General features: G+C 47.8%; 1 non-coding gene across 1 annotated transcript; it reads right to left on the bottom strand.

The window, feature by feature from the left end:
- Positions 1-2,580: 2,580 nt before the first annotated feature.
- Positions 2,581-2,683, bottom strand: LOC115322533. The gene has a single exon (XR_003918992.1). It is a non-coding gene; the product is annotated as a U6 spliceosomal RNA (small nuclear RNA).
- Between the last annotated feature and the right edge of the window lie 10,327 nt (positions 2,684-13,010).

Consider the following 13,010-nt stretch of genomic DNA (forward strand, 5'->3'; position numbering starts at 1 on the left):
AAAAATGCAAGGCTTAGAATCTAAAGAAACCAGGTTGGAAGTTGGAAGAACAAATAAACCAAATTAGAACAAGTTTGAAATCTAAAAAATAGACCAGGGTTCTTTTTCTTGAGATCTCATTGTCTGCGTATTAATTAAGTTACATAACAAGGTGCATAACGGGATGCAGTGGTTTGTGCTACATGCGCCAAAAACTAGACGTAGCTAACGCCCTGCCTTTTGAATCAGTACCTACAATTATCACAAAGTTTATTAACAAAGAAAAAAAAGGGGGGATCATTGCTAGGTGGTTGTGTGTCACCGCCTTAATTATTTCCCTAAAGCCTGGGTCACACTGCTTATACATCATACAAAAGACAGTCTGCATACAGATACCAACGCGAGTCACCGCGAGGTCGGTGCTTCGAATGCCGGATGGCAATAAGTTCAAGAAGAAACTTGGCACGCGGCATTCGAACCACGGATATCGCGGTGACTGATATTTGCAGACAGTCTTTTGTATGATATATACGCAGTGTGACCCCAGCTTAAAGGGGCGGTGCAGCGATATTTAATTGGATTGTTTTTTGTGTTTTTTTTTTTTTCACTTTACACGAGCTTACTGGCACTAGTGGGACTCAACAATAGTCGCGCGCAACGCCACTGGCCAAGAAACTTATTTGTTACGGTGTAATTTCAAAGACAAATACGCGCGTTTTCATGCAAGCTCTCCTTCGCGAAACTTCATGACGTAACTGGGGGATCGCAGTGTCCTCTAGTTACGATATTTGAATGCGGCTCATGAATTGGACCCGCGCATTGCGTGGGCACTCGATTTGGGCCCTTGATAATCGATAGCTTGATAAGCAGTCGGGTAGTAGCCCGTGTCCAATCGCTGCAATGACGACAATAGCCGAAGCATAACAATGTCTGGAACTCAGCGCGTGTCCTGTGCCTTGCCACCCCCAGCGCGTGGCTATGATCAACATGGACGGCATATAATCGGCTCCAGATCACATGGAACGCTGCTTGTATTTCTTTATTCTTTTTTTTTTTTTTTTTTGCGACTTCGATTGCGTGTGATGAGAAACGAACGGGTGTTTCACAGGTCAATAGGGAGTTGTCGTAGATCGTTTTTCTCCTCCGCTACGGTATCCGCAAAGGAAACGCCGCAGCTGCGCATGCGCGCCGCCAGCCTTGTCTGCATAGCTCAAGGTCTTGGGGCGGATTACGGAGTGCTGTCCGGGTGCTTAGCGGGGTGCGGAAACGGTCTCCTACAACTCCCTATTAGCGTCTCGTCACCTTACGTCCGGACGCAGCGGACGCTACGAGCTATCCCAGCCAAACCCTCTCCGTGGGCGTTGCCGCTTTCCGCGCGTCGCTGTGCCCCCTCTCCAAAGTCACGTGACACTTACACGGCCTTGGATTGGCTCCGATGGTCGTAGCATCCGCTGTGCTCGGACGTAAGGTGAAACAGAGTATGAGCGGTATATGCGCGAGTACAAAAATAGTCACATTGCCCTTTTAAAGGTGCTTCTAGTAAAAACAAACACCGCAATATGACCGGCATAGATTGCGTAATAAATAATATATTTTTTAGAGAACAACACAAGGACTAGATTTTGATATAGTCGGTGACAACTCAAGAAGGTAGGGCGAGGTAAAAGAAGGTGGGAGAGGAGGAGGCGGACGCAACGCTGGCGAGGGGAGGAGGAAATCCCCTCCCCTCGTTAGCGTTGCCTCCACTTTCTCCTCTTCTACCTTCCTTTCCCTCGCCCTACATTCTTAACCTGCAACATACTATTGCGTCAAACTTAGTGCTCAGGCTCAAAAAGTATGTCAAACGACGTACAGAGATTACAAGAGAGAGAGAAAGAGAAAGGACAGCATCATTAATTTAATTTATGAAAAACCAAATTTTATGTACTAAGCATTTTTTTTATAAGCGTTACATATTGCAGTTAAATATATCAAAAGGCGTGCTTGTAGTGCTAAACACCACATGTTCGGATGAACATTTAAGATTAAATAAGCGTCACAACTTGTCTACTTCCCCGGAGCAGCTTTTCACTGTTCTACCACGAAACACAAAAATCTATCAGGCAAGGCTGCAGTAAATCGGCGTAACACGGCTTTTCTTTGAATTATCTATCTTGCTCCGCGCACGCACGCACGCACGCACGCACGCACACGCACGCGCACACACACACACACACACACAAACGCGCGCGCGCATACACGCCGATAAAAAATTGTTAAATTTGGATTGAAACGAGAAATTCCGAATTTAGACGTGATGACAAAGAAGCAAAAACGGAAAGATGGAGTTTTACATATATATTTCATAGGAGCATAGGCTCGGTCAGCGGTCTTCAGGTGAGGCCATTTAGTTTTTAAAATCTCAAAATACTGAATTCTAAAAAAAAAAAAAAAAAAAATTAGTATAAAAGTAATATAATATCTGAATTCCAGAGAATTTGGAATCTAACCCAAATAAAGACCGATAAAAACTGAATTTTCAGCGAAAACTGAATTCTTTTCCATTTCACTGGATATTATTCGAAAACATGGCATCCTACGGCATCCTGAACGAAAAGAGGAAAAAATGTGGAACGCTTCACGATTTTGCGTGTCATCCTTGCGCAGGGGCCATGCTAATCTTCTCTGTATCGTTCCAATTTTAGTATATGTACTTTGGAAGTACATCCAGCCGAGTGCAGCTGTAGCCTCCACCATGGTAAGGAAAAACTAGCGCCACGAGGCGCTAGTGGCAGGAAGGCGAACATACGTCTGGTCGGAGATTAAAATTGGACTCGAAAGACTACCAGATGGCGCCACCACTGCCGTTGGCGTCCGCCGTGCGCCCTCCTCCTCCTCCCCCCCCCCCCCCTCCCCCGGTTTCTTTTTTTTTTTTTTTTTTCTGGTTTGTTTGCTAAACTGGTGCCGCGCCGGCCGCTGTGAGCGGCCAGCACGGCACCGGTCTAGCAGACGAGCCGCGCGCGATACACTTCACAACAACTGCGCTTCACGTGATAATACCAGTGCAATCAAACAGAAACAGCACGTTCATTGAAATGCATTTTTTTATTGAAGCCCATTCAAATGAGTTGCGGTATTTCAAACCCGTATCTACAAACTCCGTTGGCAGTCCACCGCCCTCAAAGGGGAACCAAGAACTGTAGTAGGCACTAAACACAGTAAAGTTGTCAAATATGTAAAACGAAATTAATTACTTCAACGTACAAACTAAGAGAAAAGCACTTATCATCGAATTATCTAAATGGCTCTATAAACAACTCCCACAAACTAAACTTCTGAATACCCAAACAAACAAATCAACCCCGAAATAAAGGAAAAGGCTTGCAGGTGAGCTCCATAAGAATAAACGATAAACCATAAACAAACTCGCTAATAGGCAATGCAATTAAGAAAGAAAGAAAACAACTACTGTTTTGGAGGGACTACATCTCTGACTGTAGGTGCTTTATCTGTACTCTATCCTAACATATAAACACAAAGCTGTCAAATTAACTGAAGATTGCTCTGACAGCAACTCACCCAGAGGAGCAAGTCCTTGCAGCAACGGATTCGTAACAAGAACGGTGGGGCACGCGTTTTTCCACAAACGAATCTTCCTACAACTTGCAAACATGGTAGCGCCGAAGCGCTCGCTGCACAAACAACGCTGGCGCAGCTTGCTCGTCGGCAAGCCGGGCAGGCTTCCAAAGTCCTGGCGATTTGCATACGCAATCCATTTCGATGCTCTGATGGAAAAATCGAGTTTCGAACGCTGACAAAAAAAAAAAAAAATTGATATAGAGGTTCACCTGTCGTCTGTTGGAAAGCGGAAGAATGAGCACTCCGAGTTACTTCGCCGCGCTGTAGACTCCGTAACACGCCGTCATGAGGCACGCAAAACACTCGGCAGAATCTCTGTCAGATTAGAGACGTACATCTCTAATTATTATAAGCGCGCAGCAGCGTCGCACCTTACTTGCCGTAAAATCCGCACTTTCGATTTTAGCACGCGCGGAACGGTTTGAAAGCTTGGAGTGACGAGCGAGCGCAAACAAAACAAAAAAGACAAAAACGGTCGTTTCCCTTCGCTATTACTGATTGGTCGGAAGAGCCCAGAGTGCTTCGCTTTCGGTAGCGAAGATCATATACACGTCGCCTGCGCTGAAAATCATAGCGGCGAATATGAGCATAACAGTTTGGTCGGAGTCGGCTGGGTAGACCTACGAATCTGCTCTTTGGATGGACGTACGAGAGAGAAGCCAGCGACGCGGCGCCCCTATCGGCCCACCCGGGAACTCCGGAGCTGCATTCGGCTGGTACATCAGCCTTCCGCCCTCGGCCCGTATATATGTCCTGCTTTTGTGCAGCACTAAAAAACTCAGTGACTCAATTACAGTAATTTGTTTACACTGTACATATAGGTTTAGCACTACATACTTATTAGAGATATATTCCCAAGGGAAACTTACACCGAAACAATTTATATGTTTATGGTAATAGGCTCATATGTATTTTAAACTTTTAAAATACGTTCTTACACCTGGAGTTCAACGGCGGCTCAAACCGAGAGTAGTGTATACTGAAGCCGCTAGATGGCGCCACGGGTACCGTGGATAAAATGACCGCTTCGACCGGTGTTCGCCCGGCTTTCACTTCGAGTCCCTTGGCGCGTTTCTTTGGTCCGGACTAGTTCTCCGCGCAGCCATTTTCAGAGGAGTAAAGGCGCATTCACACTGAGCAAAAAACGCGCGTTGCGGTCGACGTCGACGCCGGCGTCGTAAAATACGAAGCAGTCACACAGGTTCACCCAAACGGCGGCGTCGTCTCGGGGAATCTCACTTTTGTCGAGAGAACACGGAATTTTTTATTCGTCTGCTTCGCACGATTGTTGTTGCCTTGCCTTCGCGATTGCATATGCGGTGGGAGACAACCGTCTTCACTGAATGGACAACGGTGATGATTATATATACGTTTACACTCCGGTTATTTGCAGCATTGGCGAAAGGCACGGACTCGAACGAGCAGCTTCAGGTGCTCTTTTGCCGCGTTTTTGTGCAAACAAAGCACGGTGCTGCGCCGGCGCGTCCCAGAGCCTTCGCGTCCGTACCTTTAACACGGCACGCAGCCTGTGCGAGAGTGTTTTCGATGGAGGGCTGTTGTATTCCGTAGTGATGGGTGTACACAAAATTACACAACACATTGGGAGTGATCGCTCCCGCACAGTCGGAGGTCGGAATACACCGCGAACTTCGGTGGCAGCTTTTGCGGCAGCTTCGCGCAAACGATGAAGAGTAGCTTCACAGCGTCGTACACGCACATAAAACACTGCTCACAGTCAGATGTTCCTATCGGCTTGCTTCTTTCCACGCTGGAATACTTCCAGCCACGTTTGGCGAGCGCACAATCCCCCGAGCTCTCTGCCTTTTCGCCTTCATTGTGAGTCGAAAATAAAAAAAACAGCGAAAACATGTCCCAACCGGAAAAGGGAACACGTCACGTCCGGACGCTCGCTGATTGGCTCAAGCGCGCGCGTCGTGGGAGAAATTGGGTTCCGAGGCGTCGTCTCCCTGCGTCGTCCTCCTCGGCGCGCGACTTTTTTCAATACAAAAATAGGCAAAAAATTCCCCCCACGACGCGCGTCTTTCCGCTGTGTGAATGCGCCTTAAGATCTGTAGTCGTCACTCGCAACGTTTCACTTTCGTTATTGGCATTCCCGCGGGGGACGGAAGGAGTTTCGCGGCTTTTTTGTTTCGATTGCTGGTTTTGATTCTTGCTATTCTTGCTTTCCTTCCAAACGTCATGACCGACTCGCCCGAGCATACTGCGGCGATGACATCGTTGCAGTTAATTTCATGAGATCAAATAAAACGCAAGGGCAGCGACGAAGATACTAGCTTAGCTCCAGCTCGAGTGACGATGATGCAGCCGTTCTCAGCGAAGTGTTCGCCGAGTCGTTTGCCTGGCCAGCGAAGAGGCCCAAGATAACGCGTCACGAGGCGTTGTGCGCGCCTATTCGGATGAAGAGCTAGGTATGTCGTTTGTTCGTTTTGTGGTCTCTGTAATGTAATTGGAATAACTAGAAGACAACACGCCAAATACTCCGCAGATGGAAGTCGCCTTCGGAGATGACGATCGCTTTACGGCATACGTGTTTGCATTAAAACCATCTGGTGGGCTAGATTTAGCGGGGAAATGTTTCCGCTAAATTTAGCGGGGAAAGTTTTCCGCTAGATTTAGAGGGGAAATTTACCAATAATGCACCGCGCGATTACGCCGACGGCGACGCCCCTCAAGCCGGAAACGGCCGCCTGAGAGCTGCGCTTTAAAATAAAATCGGGCAAGCAAACCGGGGGAAGGGGAGGTGAAGCGAGCGGCGCCTAGGACGTGACAGCACAACTTGCGACATCTAGGGGTAAATAGTGGCGGCGGCGATTGTTACGCCATGTTTTGAGGAGACTGAAACAAGAACCCTACGCTTGAGCGCAGGAAAGAGCGCCCCGAGGAAACATGGAAGTTAACGGCTCTACCCGTCCTGGTGGCCGGAGTGGGTTAACACCGTGCCGTTACGTCACCCTACTTTTCTCTTTTTTTTTTTTCTTTTTTTTTTTTCGCTCATCGGTCGCTTTTTTTTCGCCTCTTCGCTCGCTCGGACGGCTGGAGAGCGCTACAATAGCCAAGGCAACGGCTGCGCCGGCCTGATGCTTTGTCGAAAGACGATAAACGAAAGATGACCTCTCCTAATATTTTTAACCTCCTTGCTTGCGCTGACCGAACGAGAAGTAGCGAGAGTCCGAAATGGGGGGCTGCGGGAAAGCTGCCCCTAGTACAAATCGAGCGAATCGTTCGTTACCTGCTCGCGTTTCTGGTGAAAGTGGAATATCCCTCCCATAATTTATTCAGAGTTGAAAAAGCATCATTTTGTGATACAAATATATCAATGCCATATGTGGAGAATGTACTTTGAAGTCGAGAGTTGTACTTTCCTCAAAAAGTGCCAGAAAAAAAAAAAAAAAAAAAAAAAGAACTTTTAAAGTACAAGTTAGTACTCAGAAAATGTTCTCCAAGCAGGGTACAAGCTTGCTTAACCTGCTTGGAGTACTGAATACTCAACACTCAATATTCCGCAACATAATAAAACTGGAGACACGGAAACAAAAAGAACGTACACAACACAACACCGTCTCTGACACAGCTAAAAGGTTCATTTACATAAACAATGTTGCCAGAGGGTCTGGCCAACAAACCGCCGAACAGATGGAAAAAACAGCCCAAATATAGCCAAGAGAAAAAAAAATTGCTGTTTTGAAACATAGTTATTGATACTTCAAGAGAATGCCAAGACACATGTTTCATTTTCAAGTGCATCACTCAGGCGCATCACAGTTTGAATACGTAATTTATCTTGAAAACATCTGAAAAAAAAAAAAAAAAAAGAAGTCTCAGATGGTTAACGAAAATACAGTAAAAGCCTGTTCACACATACAGCAGAGCGCTAAGTCAGCGCCACGTGAGCGCTCGGAAGAGCGCTTGTGTGGCGCTTGCCAACGCTTGACTTACTTTTAATAGGGAATTGTAGTAGACCGTTTTTGTCCTCCGCTACGGTATCCGTGAAGAAAACGCCGCAGCTGCGTATGCGCGCCGCCAGCCTTGTCTGCATAGTTCAAGGTCTTGTGGCGGATTACGGAGCGCTATCCGGGTGCTTAGCGGGCTGCGGGAACGGTCTACAACAATTCCCCAATATAGCGCGCGATTAGCGCTTTAGTAGCGCCTTGTTAGCGCTTCTTGTACCGCGGTTACCGCTCAATCACATTGGAGGTGGATCCGCGTTCGCAAAGCGGTTGCGAACACGGTTGTATAAAGGTTCAGTACAATGTCACGCGCACTTGATGTCATCGAGTGCGCGTGAAATTGTACTGGATCTTTATACAACCAGCGTTCGCAACTGCTTTGCGAACGCGGATCCGCTCCCAGTGTGAATGGGCGGTTACTGCTGCATATTAGCGCGTGCACTGCGGTTCTGGTTCCTGCGGTTGGGTGTGCATCAGCAGCACGATGGCGGACATGTGGGACGCTGAAATAGAAATGCGACAAATGCTCTTACATACGCAATTGTGTGGACGGTTTAACGCCCAGAAGAGCCTTCTAAGTGCGCGAAATATTTTGCCACCAAGATACCGACCGGTACAGGGATATTTACATGAGGGAGAAATATCGGCGATTACTCCCTGACGCGCGCGCATCGCGATTCGCGAGACGAAATCGCGAGGTTTTTGTACATCGCAAAGCCTGACGTTTTCGTCGCGGGATGCGCGTGCCGTGGAGAAATCCCCGGGATTTCTCCCTCGTGTGAATACCCCTTACCCGGCGAACCTTGTTCCCAGGCTGAGGGACTGAGGCACAGAGCTCTTTCGAAGGTGATTATTATTTAACTGCGTGTCTTTGAAACCAGGGTCACACATGTCGAATAGAAAGCGATGAGGTCGGAAACAATCAATTGGTCGCTCAAAATCCATGACTCTGGATGGTCTGCCCGACCATCATTTGCTTGAAAAGCGGCTCTTTTACTTCCTCTTCTTTCACCACCAAAGAAAAAACAACGTGCTGTTCCGCATCAGCAAGCACGGCACAAGGAGCATGAGAGCGCTAACACTGTGTTGCTGAAGTGCTAACCGAGCGGTACATGCCACATGAGCGGTGCCACTCACTGATCTCTATTATAGGGGGCTGGATGGCGCATCCAGGAAACAGGTATGAAGCCACCGGAAGACAGCGGCTTGTCCCGGAAGTGAGCGCTTGGCAGGCTTTGTAGCCCTTCCGACTGCTGGTTCGCCATTAGGGTCATAGCAGAGAGGGTAAAAGAGAAAAAAAAAAAGCACTCCCCCTCTCCCCCATAAGCCGTCCGCTCCGCCGAGTGGGCTGTAGCTAGCGTCCGGCTGGCGTGCAAACTCTGTTTAAAATCGCGTCATTTTGGAGCTTTCAAGCTCAGATGCGCAGATTTTGGTATGCCAGCTGTTGTGTAATATTATGCTAGATAAAAAGACCCACAGGGTCCAATGGCGCTGTTACCTGCATGCAAATAATAAAAAAAAAAAAAAAAAAACAGGGAAAACTGTGTCAGATTGGCCGGTCTCTTTGGCGAAGAGTAAATCCGGTTGCTGTACCTTTTTTACTATACAAAAGTTCGTACTGGTGTAGGCCTTTAGCGACCATGAGTGGAAGTCTGAAATAATAAATAAAAACGTGCTCTCCTGCCGCATTACACGCAGTAGTTGAGGGTAGTACTGCCGGCTGACTCAACTGCTATTTAAGTAACGGGAAAAAGATATGCTAGTTTATCATTTAGCAAAATAGAACAACAGAGAGCTATAGGCTGATTTTGGAGTAGCCACAACTATTCTAAGAACGCGAACCACTTCACAACGGCAGCCACGAGCGAGAGTTCGGTGTTCGGTAGAGCCCGCCGATACAGCCCAAAGATGGAGAACGGCAACCTCCCGGTTTGTCGTCTGCTAGCGGAGTCGGCGGCGTGCCCTCTCTCTCGTTTTACCCCGCCGAACCCGCTGAACTTCCCGGATGTGTGGAGAGGGCGCTGCGGTCCAACAAAATGGTGCCGCCCAGAGAGCGCTAAATCGAATGGTCCCGAGAGCGAACACAAGCGTCGCTGCGGTCGCCGCGCCCTGATTGGGTGAGGTGTACCGTGACGTCAGGCCGAGTACCCCGCTCCGCGATCTCGCATCGGGTCGCTTCCCAGCACCGGTTTCCTGGTTTGGCGTTGTGTGCCGCAAGCTCTTCGAGGAGCCGGACTTCGTTTACCCCGTGTACAAGACGTTGAGTTAGGCCGATATTAACGTGCTTCTGTACATTTTATAAGCCTGCTTGTCCCTTTTACCTTTAAAATTGGGTTACAAATCCCGAAAACTATTGGCGGAGGCAATTACGCCGATGAACCTCCCCGTCCGTCCACACGACGCAAGGCAATCTTGAGAGGGGTCGGTGAAGCGCTGACGCAAGTGTTTCAGACGCTGGAATTCTGTTCCTTGCATGTTCATGATTTAGGACGATATTACATCCCGCTTTCAAGGCATCTGAAGCGGCCTTTATATCATGGGCCTTTCGGTGGTCGGCAAATTAGCTCGCGACACCGACTCTGCTCTGCCACTCTGCATGCGCTGGTTTGCAGATGTTTTAAAGGCCCTGCGTCTGATGATCTTTGAAGTGCTCATGAAACAGGGTGGTTTTACATAAATGTAGCTTCTTCCTGAATTAATTATATAGTTTATACGCGTATGCAGGCATATTTCTTAGAGGATTCACAATTACTGGAAATTAGTTTGTATGGTAGCAGCAAAAACGGCCGAATTTCCCCAGTTGCCTCTATGATATGCAGTAAACTGACCAAAATATGCACAGCAATAGTGCCGTAATTTGGAATGTTTATACTTTTTTCTGACATTCTTTATTCCAGCCTTTGGTATTCGGAAAATACACCGTTAAGTCTGAATTGTCATTTCCATTTAAGAGTCACTGCCGCAGGTCCCCAAAAGCTTCCTCAGCCTCCAAACTCCCTGCAACTGGACTCTCTGACAACAGAGAAAAACAGGAGTAAAAGCAAGCATTCGAACGTCTGTCCAGTGGTAGATGCAGCACTGGTAGCAGAAAATTTGGAACCTGTGAAGGGCGACAGTCTGCGTGAGAAAAGCTTCTGGTACTTTAGCTTCAGGACAATTCGATTTAAGTAAAATCTCAATTTTAGGGCTTAACGGACTAATAACGAGCTAGACACCTTAACTTACGTTTGTTATATATTACTTGAGGATTGATATAAACAAGTCTACAGATACCACCCGTGTAGTCCATTGAAATACTATCCGAATCCAGCAAAGGTCAAGTGCGAGCAATGTATATAATACATGTTCCTTGTTTTGTTTTTTTTTTGCTTTGCCCCTGCACTTGGGCTGTCTTACTTGTGATTCTCTCCCCATGGCCGACACTGTATTTAGCACGTTGCTCGAGCAGCATGCAGCTTTTCTGCTGCGGCGATCTTGTTTAAAGACAGAGATACAAAAAAATAGTATACATAACCTGCCAATTCATTCGGACCATCAGCAGCGTTTATTGTGCGAGATGTAAATCTGTAGTGATGCCCCTGCAATTGTGGCCATATTTCTTTATTTTCACATACCAGCTGCGGTTCATGCGTTGCCTGGCCTGTCAGCCATGCTTAAAATGTTCGTTGAAGTTTCGCCTGTAGCTACAGGCCATACCTCAATAAAGGCGTATATAAAAATTTACACTTCCTACGAAAAGCACGCCAAAAAAAATTAAATAGAAACGAGCGCGCCGACAGCTAGCGTCGTCACAGCGTCCACAGGGCGAGCCGGGCGAGTCGGGGAAAAATTCTCTCCTCGCCGTGACGTCACCCCGGTTCGCCGTAAGGGGGCGCCAGGCGAACTTCTCGGGGCTAATAGGGCGCTGGATTTTCGCTTGTCACCTCAAGCGAGCCTGCTTGTTGCGCAGTAAGAGCGATTGCAGACCCGAAAATATCATGGGAAGCCATTCAATGTAAACATTTTGAGATTCTAGTTGACTAAGCGTGCATATGTCCCAAGTTCAAATGCATCATTTTTGGGATTTAATTCAGAGCATGATTATTAAAACCCACTCAAAGACACCATAAAGTACGGACCAAAACATCGCCTTAATGCACTTGGAAGCCCAGCAGACGCCCGACTTCCGGGACAAGCATAAAACTTCCGGTGGCTTCACTTGCGGCCTGCTAGGAGTGCGGCTCTACGCCATCCAGCCCCCTATAATAGAGATCAGTGGTGTCACTTGAGCGCTGCTTCTCAGCGCTCTGCGGTATGTGTGAACCGGCCTTAAAAGTGCAGGCGAGCTGGTGAATTTTGATCAAGGTGAAAATTGCCCGAGACTGTGGTAAAAGATGGGAAACATAGTAGAAGACGCTTAAGGCCGGTTCACACATGCAGCGAAGCGCTAATGTAGCGCTTCTCACGTGCCGTCTGCTACTTATTGTCTGCCATGAACAACAGTATTGACGGTGCGACACAAAGCTGGTGAACGCTCCAGTCAGCACGCGCTTAGCGCGAGGTCAGCGCTACGCTTGCAGCGCTCCGCTACATGTGTGAACAGGCCTTTAAAGTCTCCCGTAAGTTAGAGGGGGGTAAGTATACAGGAAGGTGGTGGTAATGGGGGGGGGGGGGGGAGGCGGGTGTTCTTACAAGATGTAGTAGAGGCAGGTAAAATAAACCCCACTGCTGACCTTGCCTACGCTATACCTGCATCCCTCAAATTGCTAATTCCAAATGTCACATCCCTGAAAACAAGCTATTTTATTGCACGAAATGATTTTGATTTCACGAAAGGCCCGTTTACACTCTTGCGACCGAGTACGACTGAGAGAGACGAGATCTCTTACAACTTCTTAAATGTTTCTAGAATGAGGGGACACACTGACATTGTGGCGCCATCTATGCGGTGACCCTAGAACTGCATTTCACAAAAGCGAAGGTTTTGCGGGATTTCCGAGGTCAAATGTGCGTAATACCCATAGAAAGGCTCGTTTATAACATTGACAAAAGTTTTTCGAGCCAAAAAAGAAAGGATATTGCGCGAGAAATAAAAAAAAATATGCCGGACCGCCGAGTTTACACTGCTTCCCAATAGATGGCGCCAGTGTGTTCTCTGGTTTAAGAAGTTTTAAGGAACCCAGGTTTAAGAGGTCGCAAGCAGTCGCAAGAGTGTGAACGGGCCTTAATACTGCGGCTGTGTACGAGGGTCTGAGACCATCCGTTAAAATAAGGGTGGGGGGGGGGAGGGGCAGGGCCGTACCCAGAAAAAAATTTCGGGGGGGGGGGGGGGGGGGGTTTCGGGGACAACGGCGGCCATTTTGTCTTATTTTCGCCTATGAATCATGTGCATCGGTGGCATATAATGGAGAGTTATAGCAAACCGAAGAACTGGTCCCGGTTTGGTACCCGGTAGCCGACCGGTGC

This window comes from Ixodes scapularis, unplaced genomic scaffold (assembly GCF_016920785.2).
Source record: "Ixodes scapularis isolate PalLabHiFi unplaced genomic scaffold, ASM1692078v2 PGA_scaffold0__279_contigs__length_252992795, whole genome shotgun sequence".
NCBI classification, from domain to species: Eukaryota; Metazoa; Arthropoda; class Arachnida; order Ixodida; family Ixodidae; genus Ixodes; species Ixodes scapularis.